General features: G+C 40.7%; 1 protein-coding gene across 9 annotated transcripts in view; it reads left to right on the top strand.

Moving 5' to 3' along the window:
• LOC129202208 (poly(rC)-binding protein 3-like) overlaps nt 1-16,353 on the top strand; it is a 533,188-nt gene that overhangs the window by 450,375 nt on the left and 66,460 nt on the right. Inside the window, exon 4 of one of the 9 annotated variants that reach the window (XM_054814515.1) lies at nt 4,698-4,801. The exons of the other annotated variants lie outside the window; for them this stretch is intronic. The gene's annotated coding sequence lies outside the window, so the exon portion shown is untranslated. The remainder of the gene's footprint in view (nt 1-4,697; nt 4,802-16,353) is intronic. 9 annotated transcript variants of the gene reach the window in all.

Here is a 16,353-nt window from a genome sequence, read left to right as displayed (position 1 = left end):
ATGCTGCATTTTAGGAGTCAGAAGTGCACAGACTTAACATTTTATTTGGGTCTTCTTCATGCCAGAATGGCAGGACCAATATACCCTTGCCTGTCACTATGCCAAAGGTTTTTTGTCCTGCAAGGTGCTGAGAATTCATGCCTCGGCTCCACAGGGGACCCAGGGTAACCGGGAGCACGTCTGTAGCCTATCAACGATCCAAACTGACATTTGCATTGGCAAGAACAATACATAATCTGACATTTGTGTATAGAACGACTGTGTGATAAAACAGTGGTTGCTGCTGCATTTTATGTGATCAGAATATTATCTCTGAGCGCTGAAGGAGCATCGGGGCTAACACAGGCGGTTTTATGCATGTAGGACTCCATCAGAATGAATATATAGATGTATATGTGTATTTCATGACTGATCTCTCAATTATCTTGATTTTATATTACAGTACAGGTTGGGAAGACTCTAAATAGCTTGACTGAATGCTGTCGCAAAGACAGAGCTTCATCCTTATGATAGCAATTGAAGATTTAGATTCTGAAGAAAAAGACCCTGCTCATGAACTCAGTATTAAACAGGCTCAGAGCTCTTGCAGTCTGGGAAAATCTTGTTTTGTTTTATAAATTAATGCAGACTAGTTTCTCTTGGCAATGTTTTGGTGTCATATACCAGTTTAGAGAAAATTTATCAGCCCTGTTACAAGTGCACATTGGCTTTATATGTAAGTTCATGTGTGGACATGAAGGTGCACACTGCTGTGTGTTCCACATATTGAACAGCGGTTATTTAAACAATGCACAGTGAAGCCTCCCACACAGATCATTTTCCTTCTGTATCTTATCACTTCCCCTACTGAGGTGGAGAATAGCTACAGATGGGAACTAGATCTGCCCATTACAAACAGGGGCCATTTTCATTTCAGCTGCTCTTAATTGATTTCACTTCAAGGATGTATATACAAGTTGTAGATGAAAATCAATTACATAGTTGAGAAATGGAGCATCAGAAAGCATTTTATAAGTAGTTAATTTGTTAATGGTTAATTTGTATGGAGCACGTCAAGGGGAAAGGGAGGAGGAACAGCTAATACACTATAGTGTGGTCCTCCTCCTTTGCTGACCTAAGAGCAACTCTGTTGAGCAGGTTAGATCTTCAGATGCATCGTTGGGTGTAACTGGTTGACTCCAGGTAGTCTTGGACAGTCTCTGTGGGTAGCTGCTGGGGAATAACTGTCCAACTCTTATGATCTTTCTTTTTCATAAGGTAGCATGACTGCAGACATCATTTGTTTCATGGTAGCAAGATTTGGTGGCATGGTGGTTTGGCTGCAGCTATGCCCACATTGGGCAGGTTCTGCGATCCTCCACGTGCTTGGATTAAGGAGCGTAAATCATCCAGTTATGTAGTCAGCTGCACTTATTTAAGTGAGGACCTGCCAGCATCTAGACACTTAGCAGGCATCTCTGCTGTTTCTATTGACATACATTGTTTTCACCTTTGGAGGAGCTACTCCCTGTTACCAGTGTAGCCTTTAAAGTGTCCTCAAAAAACGGTTTCTGCACTTTGCCTAAGGTAGGGTGGTGGGTAAAAGGCAGGTTGTGCTTTTGCATAAACTGAATTTCTCTTACTGCTGGAGTTCAGTGGAGTTGTCTTGGACAGAATATGATGTGTTCTTCCTGTTGTTTCCTGAGATGGGTTTCACATGCTTGTGGGTCAGCCTGCGGTGACAGGAGAAGGAGAGCTTTGCTTTGGGTCTTGTCACATGGTCAGCAGTCTGCCCTGGGGACGATTCATTCTTAATCTTTTTTGGAGGAAAGTCTGAACCTGAAATACTACAGCAGAATGGTCACCTCCTCTCATTTTTCATTCTCTTTCCTTTCTTTTCCTTTCCTTTCTTTTCCTTTCCTTTTCTTTTCCTTTTCTTTTCCTTTTCTTTTCCTTTTCTTTTCCTTTTCTTTTCCTTTCCTTTTCCTTTTCTTTTCCTTTTCTTTTCCTTTCCTTTTCCTTTTCTTTTCCTTTTCTTTTCCTTTCCTTTCCTTTCCTTTCCTTTCCTTTCCTTTCCTTTCCTTTCCTTTCCTTTCCTTTCCTTTCCTTTCCTTTCCTTTCCTTTCCTTTCCTTTCCTTTCCTTTCCTTTCCTTTCCTTTTTTCTTTTCTTAAAGGCAAAAAATAGAGATGCAGACGACCCATATTTGCACTTTGATAATCACAGTCCAGCAATCCTGCAATTGTGTTGTTCTCTTAAGTCACCTAAGTAAGGAGCCACTTCCCCATGCTGCCCTGTCCTGACTTGACCTTGACCTTACAAACTGTTTTTATTACTAGTGCTTAAGGAGTTACACTCTCTAGTGTCTCTTCAGTTGCTACCAACAGCCTGAAAGCTTCATCCCAAGTTCATGTGATTAAGCTAAAGTAAAAATCTATACTTTCTAACACTTCTCCTGTCTTTAAGGACACATTTTATGAAATATCTTGGGGACAGAGGAGCTACCAGGCCACATCCGACTAGGAGCACAGCGCAGACATCTACTCATTGTCCAATAGTGGTCACCAGCTGGTACTTGAGGGACAAGCCTATTTTCACCTTGGCTATTGAGCAATAAATTCTTACAAATTCTTCAGGGAGAATTTCTAATTAAGCATGATGGCTTTTGTTCTTTGGAAATACTGGCAAGATGACAAAGCCTTGTCAAATTGTAATAACCCTCTCTCTGTCTTATGCTGTGTACAGTTTACTTTGAAGCTCTAGAAGAGCAATGAATAACTTCTTTGCATGGCCATTAGCCGTACGCAACTGCTTTGGTACAGCCCACACTTGTGAGGTGGAAAATGAGGGGAGGAAGTGACTTTGTCTAAATTAAAGAAAAAAAAAAAGAAACAAAGAGAAAAGGAAAATAGTTGTTAATAATCTCTGTTAATAGGATTTTCAGAGGCATGCCCTGCCACTGGAACGTATCTCTCTTCAGGGCAGCTTCCCTGCCTGTTTCAGCCAAATAGAAACCTTCTGTGAATAGGTGATATCTTCTGTCAAATCTTGACCTCGTCTTCAGACACCAAAGAGGTATCGGGGGTTGGTTAGGAAGAAGGGGAGAAAACCTTGTTCTGCTGAGTTTCAGATAGTTCTACAGTGAAATACTCTGATGACTCTTTTCGTTAGCTGTGTATTTTTGTTTTGCTCTGTGTTTCCTTCGAAAAGTTTGAGATGTTTGCTTTTGGGATTATGTCTTTTATGAAAATAACCAGGCTTCCAAATGCAGTCTGTGAAGCTTGCCAAGTTACTAGACACGCAGGTTGCCAGAGGAGTTTTGCTTCTTGTGTTGCCTGTAAGCAGATCAGCAATGTGGAAGCCGTGAGCTTTTCAAGGTCCGTCCTCAGCTCGCGTGCTGTGTTTTGCTCAGAAAAGGCAAGGTGGTGAAATATAGAAGAGGAGGAATTTTTTTTCTCTCCTTTTTGTGGCCTTCCCACGGTGACAGCAGCACAGTGCACGTGGGCATCTCTAAGAGTACAGCTTTGGGGGTGCAGGGAGTTACATGCCCTGGATGGAAGAAGTCCCAGGAGGAAGCCAGGACTGCCCATGACTGAGGCAGGAGTCAGTCTGGCCGGATCAAAAGGGAAAGCTCAAATGCTTGTGACAGGTAATTAAGGCTACACGACTGTGGGAATCAGGCTATTGCCAAGTTGTCTAGGCCCAGCTATTGTGTGTTCACATACCTATAACTTTTGTGGACAGAGATTTTTACTACATCATTACTCTGAGAATTGTATGGCCTCCTTCTGGATTGTCCTTAAGTAATTCCTAGCACAGTACGTGTGTCCAAACCAGTTGGACAATCTGTTCAATGTGACTGTTCCTGATGTGCTTGCTACAGCAATAGAGCCCAGAAGACCAGAAAAGAACACAGGGGAAAAATCTCCAAAAGGGAAGAAGCAACAAGATTTTAAGCTGTCAAAACGTAACAGCGTGTTGGGGATTGCTTTTGCTTGTTAGCATTATGGTCTGCCCAGGCTGGTGCTTTGAATTTTAGTGGCCCTGGTCCCTAAAGCCATTTTGTACGGCTTGTTCAGGTGTTCTTCTTCTTCTGTTGCCGGAGGTGCCTTCCTGCAGCACTTCCTTATTGAGGCAGTGAATGCTTCGTGACAAATACTGTTCACCCCCTGCAAAAAATAAGCAAAAAGAATAAAGAACGAAACAAAACCTGACCAACACCTGTGATCTCTTAGCGAGAACTTCTTTAAATGCTTATGATGGTTTGGGGGGTTTGGGGGTTAACAAAGCCACCCATAACACAAAAATAAACTGCAGTCGCCAATGGTGATTTCCATTGTGTTGAACACAAGCTGATACAGGCATGGGCATGTTACAGATGCCTTGCACTTGCTCATCTGATACACAGGTGACCTCGTTCACGTCTGCTAATATGTGGGAAGTTATCCATCAGGGTGATTGCTAAACTGTGTGCTTGGCAGTCCGTGCTATGGCACTCCGCAACAGGTGTTGGCTGTAGCTGCGTTTGGAAGGATGTCAGGTCATGCTGGAGTCTGGGTTTAGCTGGTTTATTATAGGGACTTTTGTCAACTGCCACGGATCGTTTCAGACTGCTCTGTGACTCTCAAGGGATGAGGTTGCAAATGTAGTTCATGAAAATTATATTAAACTGATCAAGCACAACACGAAGCTTTAGCTGAAATGTCTTATGTATTGCAGCTGTGAACTCCACCCAAACACTAAAAAGAGCTGACTTGGTGACTCATCTTTTCATGTATCGTATCATCCATCAGATAACAGCATTTTCAGAAGGACAGGAACAGGTCAGATTATTTTTGTCTTCTGCAGCATGCAGCGTAGATTTGCTTTCTCTTTCCTGCCGTCTCTTCCCTCCCTCCAACTCTGTCTCTGTGTCTCTCTCTCTTCCAATTTATCTGGATTAAACAAGTCTCTGATTATTCTTTATGCCACTGCAAATAAAGTCATTTTCAGAAACAGATGTCGAAAGAGCCCAGTGAAATAATCCTGGAGGCAGATGCAGTCTTCCGTAAGCTGCCAAGCGCATGGTGCAATCAAAGTGATGAAACAAAATGGAACAGGCTGCAGAAAAAGTAATTAAATTATAGTTCCATTGTAGAAGCACATTTTAAAATTACTGAGATTCAGAGCCCATAATGCTGGTATTATAGTTGAAAGAATACTTGCCATGGGTCATGAGCATTTTTTTTAACAGTTATTAATCATGCTTGACTGGAAAGACATGTGTAACCTACAACAAGCAGTGGCTGTAGTTGTGCCAAAGGAAGCTTTTGTTCCCTGAAGAGAATTGTATCAAAGGCCACTGTGTCCTATTATTACGTGTGCAATAGCAAAGTGCAGAATCTGAAACAGGGCTTTTCAGATTTCGATACAGAGTACTGGAGGGGAAAAAAGAAAACAAGTATTGTATCTTTTTGAATACTATATGACCTCCTTTTTCTCTTACTAAGTTAACTTACTCATTGACTAAATAATAGTAAAAAAATCCCTAAAACATCCCTCCTCTCCCTAACCTCAATAAAGATAATGCCAAGGCTCTTGTGAAAATGGAAAAGAGACAGAAAGTGTACAAAGTCTTGGAAACTGGAGATTAAAAAGATCTCATCAGTTCATTTGACTGTTTCCGTTACAAAGTGAGTCTATAGAAGAGCAGATAGACATTTTTCAATTTTTTTTTTTATTTTTTGCCGACTGTCAATGTCTAAATGTTCTGTGGGAATGTGTTGATTTCCATATTAAAAAAATAAACAAAAGACTTTGATAAGGACTGTCCATACTGCATTCACAAGATTGTAAAATTGTGCCATTTTGGTTTTCTATTTCAAAGAGATATTTTTACTTTGACATACATTATACATAACAGAATACAAAACCAGCAAGTTGAAGTCTGTACAGAAATTTAGTTGTTAAAAAGTAACTTCTTTGTATTGACAAAAAATATTAAAACATACACAAACACACAGAGTCACACACTCAAACACTAAATGGTTTCAAAAATTGATGTTTTGGTCCAATTTGGAGTGAAAGCAAACTTTGCAAGGTGGAATTTGCTATGAAATATGCACTGTTTCAGCTGAGTAGCTTTGTGAAGGAAATGAGTTGTTTATGCAAAAAATAGGCTCTTTTTTTTTTTTTTTAAGTTGCATAGAAGTAGCAAATGGATAGCCTTAGCGCTGTTTTTTCCAGTGCTAAAGCAAGATATAGTGATTCACTTTACAGCTGGCACTTTGAAGTCATTAATAAACTATTTGATTTTTCTTCACTTTTGAATACTTCATCAATTAGACTTACTTTTGAGTCTTAAAGATTCTCCTGGTTTAAATCAGTGACAAAAATATTGATTTAAGTGGCTTAAATCTTGGCATGCGTTTGGCTCTTTACTGTGAGTATTGACTGCCCATGAAAGAGTCATTTATTGTGGGCTGGTTGTTGGTTCTTTGGGTTGGGTTATTTTTGTGGGGTTTTTGCTGGGGTTTTTTTTGTTAAATTTAGTTTCAAATGAAGTTCTCGGAACTTACTGAGTTTTCATACCCGCTGCATAGTCCTGGGCTTCACAGTGAAATTCTTATAATGCCTTATGTTTTTACTAACCACCGGTGATTGAGAACTTAAATACTTGTGAGCATGACTTCTGAAAGCAACAATTCCAGCGACCTGGCAGGACAGTGCAACACTGTTTTCTGGTTTTCCTTTTGCCCCTGTGAATGATGGAAGTCTTCGCAGCACTCGGCCATAATCGTAGCAGTTATAGCTGTGCTCCTGTTGGACCAGTTTCTCTTTCTTTCTCAGACGATCCCCAGTCCATCGTTGCCTCAAGTGAGCACGAGCGTGGTGTCCCAGAAGGGAACCTGTGGCTCACGTTCCAGAGAGTGGTACCAATCCCCTCGTGACAGAAGGATGGGAGCTCATCCTTTTTCCTCCCTTAGATGCTGTATGCATTTCCTTTTTTTAAAATAAGGATTTATTTTATTCATCTAGGGAGCTTGAATGGATTTTCAAATCATAGCCTTGTAAATAACATAATTAAGGTGATTACAAAAGTGATATTTTTGCTTGTTTGTGTCAGAGATTCAATTATATCAATATATAATATTTGTCTGTTTAATAAGGTGAAATGTGTTATTATCATTAGCCTCATTTCCCTAACCAACAACTATGTTTTATACTGGATTGAGTGAAACAACTGACTCATGTTTATCGAACCGGATATGTCTACAAAATATTTCATTTACAAATAGGTTGGACAAATATATATTCCAAGCCAGATGTCATTTCAACACTGATGGAATAAAATACAAATATATTTAAATATCTGTTTATTCTGTGCCCACTGGGAACATACGTGAGAGGCTAATGTTTCCCATTAAAGAAGCTCCCATATTTCTTGAACTAGTCTACTGGTTTGGGGCGTTTTTTCCTTTGATCAATAAGAAGCTATCTGTGCTCCTGTATGTACTGGCAAAGAAAACGATAATTCTTCTTACATACAAGGCTACTTTTAATAAAGATAAAAATGTCATTAAAAATCATGCTATTCTTAATGTTTGCTTATTAGATCATGCCCCAGTAATCTTTTCACATTTGTCCACATCTATCATGTAAAAAATGCACCTTGCTTACTTTCCAGCATTTAACCATATTCTATGCATATATGCATACCATATTAAAATATATCTTTTTATATATGTATATAAAACTTGCTCACTTAGGATATCTTGGAAATAGAGCATATGAATTATTTCTCTATTCTCTCAGAAATTTTAAAAAAATGGAAAAAAGATCATCTGTTCAGGCTTGACTCTCTTTTGTTTGGTGCAAGTTCATTTATTTTAAAATGAACAAGCAAAATTTATTTGCCCCAGAACATTTTTAGTTGCTTTATTTGCTTTGAATTAAATTGAGGTATGTGGTGGGTTGAGCCTGGCTGGGGGCCAGGTGCCCACCAGAGCCGCTCTCTCACTCCCCTTGTTCACCAAACAGGGGAGAAAAGGCATAACGAAATGCTTGTAGGTCGAGATAAGGACAGGGAGAGATCGTTCATTAATTATCATCACGAGCAAAACAGACCAAACTTAGAGAGGGAATTCATCTAATTTATTACTAGGCAAAACAGAGTAGAGGAATGAGAAAATAAAATTAACTCCTAAAACACCTCCCCCCACCCCTCCCATCTTCCCGGGCTCAACTTCACTCCCGGCTTCAACCCTTCCCCCCCCTCAGCGGCACAGGGGGACGGGGAATGGGGGTTACGGTCAGTTCATCTCACGGTGTTTCTACCGCTTCTTCATCCTCAGGGGGAGGACTCCTCTCATCATTTCCCCTGCTCCAGCATGGAGTCCCTCTCACGGGGTGCAGACCTTCAGGAGCAAACTGCTCCAGCATGGGGTCCCCCACGGGGTCACAAGTCCTGCCAGCAAACCTGCTCTGGCGTGGGCTCCCCTCTTCACGGGTCCACCGGTCCGGCCTGGAACTTGCTCCAGCGTGGGCTTCCCACGGGCCGCAGCCTCCTTCAGGTGCCTCCACCTGCTCCGGCGTGGGGTCCTCCACGGGCTGCAGGTGGAATCGCTACACCCCCTCATCCTTCCTCCATGGGCTGCAGGGGGACAGCCTGCTTCACCATGGTCTTCACCATGGGCTGCAGGGGGATCTCTGCTCCGGCGCCTGGAGCTCCTCCTGCCCCTCCTTCTGCACTGACCTTGGTGTCTGCAGAGTTTCTTACATCTTCTCACTCCTCTCTCCGGCTGCAAAAGCTCTCTCTCTCTAAGTGTTTTTCTTCTTCTTAAATATGTTATCACAGAGGCGCTGATGGGCTTGGCCTTGGCCAGCGACGGGTCCGTCTTGGAGCCGGCTGGCATTGGCTCTGTCAGACACAGGGGGAGCTTCTAGCAGCTTCTCACAGAAGCCACCCCTGTAGCCCCCCCGCCACCAAAACCCTGCCACGCAAACCCAACACAAGGTACAATTTTTAAATTTACAAGTGAAACATTATTTCAAAATACAAAGATTTCATTGATGAAATGTCAAAGTCATGCATTTGACTGTTGGGGGCAGAGATAATTTAACAAATATAACAGACATTCCCAATGTTTAGGTCATCAGAATCTTGGTGGTATTTTTCAGGAACAGGTGTGGTCTGAAAATCTGTTTTTATATGGTAGGCCATTCTTGTAAGCTTCTCTGTGCTGGAGAGACCACTCTCCTGCTGTTGGTGGTCTGTTCGATTTTTTCCCTGCCTTCACTGTGGCTTATATGTACATTTCTTTATTAGATTTATTATCTCAGACCATATGGAATGATTAATGCAAGTTAGTTGCAGTGTCTGTTTCTTAGGTGAACATAAGCAAGTAAAGCAAAATTTTTATTTAAAACTTGAGCAACATAAAAACAAACAAAGATTTGAGAAACACGACGGTTAGCTTGAAAGTTTTGGTGCCACAGGATAAAGTGGCAGGTAAAGCTGCTTTTGTGCTCAAAGCTATGATTAGAAATTATTCTTTGGTAAATAACTGGTCTACGATACGCGTATATTGTCTTCCCTGATCTTGCAAACTGCCAGGTCCATGATAAAGCCTACAGTTAATTGCATTGCGTGCCATTAGGAAAGGAAAGAAAACACCTTCTGGCCCATCCTGAACTCGTCTTTCAATCCTCCTAGAGAATATTTGTACAGAATAATTTATGGTGGGCTGCCACAACTTTTTTATTTGTGGAGGGATTTATGTTTCATTAGACTAATGAGGCAGCTTCCATCTATGAGACCTTTTAGCTGCCTGGCTTTTTCACATATGTGGAAGCGCTGGTTGGCTAGTGGGTCTGTACAAAATATTGACATGCACTCTCTGGTGGTTTTTTTTTTTTAGTTCATGGCAAACTGTAAAGATGCTCTCTGCATTCCTGCCAAGGTAATTCTTTCTGGAATAATTACAGAAAGGGGAAAAAAAAAAAAAAAAGAAAGATGGAAGATGTCATGGGCAAAAGAATCGCTGTGTTTTCCATATCCTGGAAATCACTCACTTCCCTCAGGATCCCAGATCTGTTTGGCATTTGCTGAAGGCTGTTATACAGCTTTTCTAGATTTCCAGAGACTTTCCAGGCATTCGATAGCATTTATTACCTGTTTGACACGTGATGTTTTCTGAAGGAGTAACTTTCTATATTTTGGCAAAGTGTGTACCTGTCTATTCACACACAGCATAATATTTTGATGCTAATTTATATTAGATTAGTAATTAATCATTGAATGTTGATACTAGGAGGTAGTTTTGTGCATAATGAGACCATGGTCTTTATTGTGCTTCTGTGAGTTTTCTTCCTGTAATAAATTTACAATGCCAGATTGTTTACTCAAAAGACTTTACAGAAAATGTTTTAAGTAGAAAAGTCAATAAATATGTTGCTGTTCATTTCCTTTAATAAATCAAAAAGGGAACAACCAGTGCCATTGGCTGAAGCATATGCTTTTCGATCAGCATGAGGAAAAGTGGTCCATTTAAAGAACGGGGCTTGTATATATCAAGTTCAGCAGCTAAACATCCATCAGTTGGGAACAGAAAAAATAAGTCTCTGCTCTTTTGCTGTTCTCTTCAAAGATTGTTTGACATCTAGTGATCTTCAGCAAATGAGACATAACTATGTTAGTTGTATAGTGTAAGGGCTTTTCTCATTTTCGGGAGAACCCAAAGACAGCTTCTCCTACAGATAGAATCGGCTCTTCCTCTGACAAAATAGCGTTAACCATATCCCGCAAGGAAAAACTAGTACCACTTTACAAACTTCATAAAATTACATTCGGGAGGCAGCACTCCTGGAGTCTGGCCAGTTTTTATACTTGCTATTGCCTTTGAAAGTTGTTCTGTTCTTTTTTCAATCTGTTATTTCCTTATCGGTTTCATGTCTTTGGGAAACCTACTACTTCCAGATATCTGTAGTAACTACAGAGCTTAGCATATCAGAGATACAGAGATTTTTACAATAATTAGTAAAAGGAGCACATGGCTCGCTAAGGTGTGTAACCTTCTTTTGTTGGTAGCTGTTGATTGGTGACATAATGTGCTGCTCTTTAACCCCCTTTGACTTTTGAGCTAATATTTTGCCTTATATTGGTTTGTATACTCAATTGCAGCTCTTTCAGTGGCCCATATTCAGCTTACTTTCCTATTAGTTAATTGTTATTTAGATCTCTTTGAGCATGCAATTTATGAATTTCCTGAAACTTCTTTCTCTCTAGTGTTTGCTTAAATTTCATTCTTGAGCTATTCCTTTATCTCATTTTATCTTTTCAGTGAAAATCCATTTTGCCAACTGACACCCCCCTCCTCCCCCTTTGTCCTGCTAACACAAAGAATTCATTTTCTCATTTCTGGATTTTTTGATCTATCCCAACTATCAGCTTACTTAAAATGGGCCATGATACGACGATTTAATGAAGCCAGGTTTTGCAGATCTTGTTCACTTCATTAAAGAGTTAGAGATTAACATTAAATCTATTTTGGGATATAAATGATAAGGATGTGAATAAAATGTATAATCTCATTCCTTTGTGTACAGTCCTCTCTAGTAATTTGGGAGATGGCACTGGTAAAGTAGAAAGGTTAATACTGCACCTGCTTCCTTAGCTATTGTTCATTAATCAGATTCTCCTGGTGAGGCATCTGTATAAAACTGGAGTGCTTCAAAGCATGATTTCTCCTTTTCCAAATAATTATTACTGAGAGAGAAATCCTTTGAAGAGTTGTCCTTGTTATTACTGTTATGTCATTGTGGGCATCCTGCGAGCTTTTTGTTCTTAGTAACCTCACAACAATATGGTTTAGTAACAGTAGATGTCTTCAGCCTTCTGTTGACACAAAAACTTAAGAAATGTATGTTTAGCAAACATCCAGTCTTCTTCTTTTGCTTCAGCTGAGACCATAAATAGCTGCTGATCATTATCGCTTTTTACCATTTCTGAAAAAAAGTTCCTTGAAACAAAATAATATAACTGGAGCTGATTTTGCGTTTGATTTCACTTTGGGTTGTGGGGTTTTTTTAACTTCTGCCGGTGTTTTTCTGTATAATTACATTGTTTAGTCCTTTGACATCCAGAGATGTTACTTTCTAGTGAAAAGCCATAGATAATAATTGCTTAGCTTATCAAAGAACTTGAAAGCAAAGTAGTTATTTCTTCACTTGATAGCATGAACCTTTCTGTAGCAGACAGCTTATTTTTAATTTTAAACCTTACATATGAGGCTGAATGTTTTGATTTCTGTTGATAGTGTTATCAATTCTTATCCTGTAGTAATTTTCTTAGTTCCTTTCAGTCTCCTTCTCCTTTCCTGTATTCTCTCCAGTTTAAATGAAAGACTAAAATCATGTAAGTAGCATAAATCTGTCCCCAAAGAACTCTGCTCTGCTGAAAGTACAGATCCTTTCTTCTCATCATGATCCCTGGCAGTGTGCTGCTTTGAATTCCCAAGAGGTCTCCCTCCACCTGGAGGCTTCTGATCAAGAGGACTTAGCTACAGCCTTTTCATGGCTTCCCATGTTTCAGTTCTCTCCATTCTTTTTTGTTCACTCTTTCTATCTTTTTTTTTTAAAGAGTTCTTGCTAAGTAAACGAAACTCTGAACTATTTCTTCATAACATCAGTGCATCACTGTCCAACTTCCAGTTCTTCACAACTCATGATAATTCTCTTTGTTCATCTTCAGGTTACCCTGCTCATGTCTTGCTGTCCTTGTTCAGCCCCTGTCTTTTCCTGCCCCCATCCCTCTGGCTTGATCATTTGCTTCACTGTCCCTCCTCTGGGATGTTTCCATATGTTATGGAAATGACAGATTACTGTGAGAGACTGGATGTTCTTATGTTTCCCTTCTTGAAGTTTGGTTTTTTTTTTCTAAACCTGCAGATACATGGGAACTAGATGACTGATTTTAAGTGTCCTCATTTAAATTACACATGGCTTCTGCTAAATGTCACTAGAATTTCTCCCATTCTTTTTTCTTTGTTGTATTTTTTTTTCTTCCAGTGGAACAACTGGAATTTGTTCTTTTGAATTTTATCTGTAGATTCTTCCTTGCTTTCTTCATAATTATATCTTTCTGTTGATGGTGATGAAGCACCATAATTAGTTTCAAGAGTCCCTTTTGAGGCTCAAGCACAGGCAATGATGGCTGCGTGCTCTGACCAGTTTCATCTTTCCCGACAGGCTCAGATTTAACAACCATACGATCAAGTTTTCACATACCAGAGCAGGCTTCCTCCCTGAACATTTTCAGGCAGTCTTTACTTCCACGTTGGTTCTTCTCACAGTATTCCCTGTATCAGCCATCTGCAGCTCTCTCTTTCTCCCTGCCTTTCTCCTTCTCTCCTCTCTGCAGCTCTTTCCTCTCCAGCACAGCCCAGTGACTGTGCAGCTCTGTCCCATTTCACCCCATGCACGCTCTTTCCCTCCCTCCTCCCTCTCATTCCTCTGGATCCTCCAGACGAGCAGCTTTCTTGGCAGATTCAGAGATGCCGAATAATTTATTGTGGCTTTAAACTCAGAGATCAATTGCCTGATGTCTGCCTTGGTACTATGTTGATTTTATTCATCTTTGGCATCCCAGTGTCCTGTGGAGTCAAAGGCTTTCTTATCCTGCATGCCTGAAGTGGTCACCTTAGAGATTTAAAACATATATATATATATATATATATATATATTTCAGCACTGTGTAGCCATATTCTCTGCAATGGCCTGCTTATTTTCTTGGGAGGGGATTAGTAGGCTGGAAGGGTAGGAAGAAAGAAGGTCATAAGGTTGACTTTTCATGTCTCGGGCTTCAGGCAGCCATCCCACACTACCCCCTCGGCCACGTGGATTCCTAACCTCCGTGTGTATGCATGTGTGTGGGTTGTGTCACTGCCCTTTGGCTGTATAGTTCATCTTGTAGCTTATATTAATTCAGTGAAATCCTCGAGGAACTGTGCTGTTCTTTGTAGTAGTCTGATGAACACATGGCTTAGCTTAATCTACCAACAATTATTGAAAAGCCATGTTAGAAAATTGATGGTTCTTGTGTAGTGAATATTGAGCATATAGGACATGCCATTTTATACCAACTTGGGATAGCAAATACTGAAAATGTATAGAAACACACACTTACAGATAAAAGGCATTTGCATAAGACTATGTGTCCCTTTTATTAGCATTTTCAAAAGGTGCTTTTTTTAAATGCCTTTGGATGCTTCTTTCTACCTCAAGAGAAATTTTTACTTTTTGCATAATAAACAGCAGTGGAAATGTCTTCAAAAGTTCACGCTCAGCCCCAGAGGAGGCAAAGATCTGCTGTTTGCTGGGACATATCTGATGCAGTCTACTTTCCTTTGTTCCCTGGGCATGACTTTTTTTTTCTTGTTACCTGGAGCTGCAGAGCCCTGGAGGTTGGATTTTGTGCATTCTGGTCCTGAGTCCCGAGGCCAGAGGGATGTTGTCCAGCTAGCCTCCTGTCACTGCCAGCTCTCTCTCGAAGGCGGGGTAAAATGCATAAAACCTCACTTTTAACATTCAGCCACGCCATTGACTGTAGCTGCCTGCACTATACTGTCTGCTCACCTGTGGAGTCCCCTGACTTTCCCTCCGGCATCAGGAAAAATGTGACACACTGGGTTTTTTCATAGTCTGAGGCTCAACTCCCCAGCCCCCAGAGTGGCCGTGGGACCTCATCATACAGAGCCTGAGAAAGGGAATCCTCATGCGCTGAGCCTTCTGTTTGCTCACAGAGAGGCGAGCATAAGCCAGGAACATAGTAAGTTGTTCGAAGTGCTGATTTTGCAAAGGAGAGGGAAATTATTTTTCTGATTAAATATTCATGATGTGGTCATATATTACAGCAGTAGGTTTATAAATACATGGATGTATTTCTGGCTGGTAGGACGCTCTGTAGAGGAAACCTTTCTCTTTCTTGTGCCATGATCTGCTGTCCCCATGCACACAGAGATCTAGACCAGCACATGTTTGTGATGATGCCTGTGGGAAAAATTGCTTTAATTAGTTAAAATAATAAAGTACAACAATGCATTTTATTTTAATCTGTCTTTAAATCTGTCTTTAAAACTGATATACTCGGGTAATTAATAGTCCTCTACTTAGTAGCCGTAAATGTTTTACAAGAATATTTGGACTCTCGGGACAACTGGGGCAGTTGCAAATAACCTGGCGTAGTAAAAACTCTTCTGTCTTCATGGTATATGTATAACTTTCACGTATTCTTCCTTATCATGTGGGATTGCCTTTTTGAATTCATTCCCTTTGTATCTCACACAGCTGCCTAACTCCTTGCAGGCACACACACTCTCAGCCCTCCCCCAGACATCTGTTCTGCTTCTCAGTACCAGGTGCCGGAGTTTGAGCTTGTTGGGAGGAGGGGCAAAGACAAAATCCTGCAAAAAAAAAATTAGATGGCAGTGATATTTTTAACAATATTTGCGGTGGGATTTTATTTTTAACCTCTGCTTTTAGAAAGAACCCAAAAGGCCTTAGCTAAAAATACAGATTTTCTTTTTTCAGGTTTTATTTGGAAAAGGTCAGTCTTGGGTAGGGGGTTGGTTTGTTGTCTGAGAAAAGGCTTTTCTCCAAATTTTTTTCCCAAAGTGAGCGTACTGCTGTAGCATCACAGCAGTAAAAGGCCATGGCAACTGTAAACCTGTATCTAGTCTGGGATTATTCTTCCCACATGGGAATACACTTCATTAGAAACATAGCCATACCTTCATCACTAAGCTCTCTGTGGCACAGAAGCTTTCTGTGGTCCTGAGTACTCCTGCAGAGACTTGGGAGAAAACTCTGCATCTTCCACTGTATTTCCCAGTGGCAAAAACACCAGGAGTGGCTTGGCCACTCACAGGCTCAGGCTGAGTGAGAAGCATCAGCCATCAGAGCGGTGACTTTCTGGGGTGGTCTTCACATAAGATACAGAGGGAAAAATAGCTGACGCGGGAACATGACAATCAGCAGATTTAAGCCAGATAAAGTGGAGCACTTTTTCCCCGCACTAATAATTAATCTTGTGATCAGAACTTTTGGAGGCCAGAAATACGGACTCAAGAAGGGATTAGGCCAATTCATGGAGGATTGGTCCACCAATGGCTATTGAAAATGCTGGTGTGGATGCAGTCTCTCAGAAGACCCTGAACTGCTGATTGCTGGCAGCTCAGGGATGACTCCATGCATGTTTCTTGTGCTCTTTCTTTAAGCATTGCTGTTGACTTCTCTCACAGATAACATGCTCAGCTAACATGGGCTTTACTTTGCTCTGGTATGTCAGTGCTTAGTGGCTCTTACGATGGAGTTTAATCAGTTGATGAAACAGTCTGTG

Source organism: Grus americana, chromosome 2 (genome assembly GCF_028858705.1).
Source record: "Grus americana isolate bGruAme1 chromosome 2, bGruAme1.mat, whole genome shotgun sequence".
Classification (NCBI taxonomy): domain Eukaryota; kingdom Metazoa; phylum Chordata; class Aves; order Gruiformes; family Gruidae; genus Grus; species Grus americana.
This window is presented reverse-complemented; position numbering and strand designations above follow the sequence as displayed.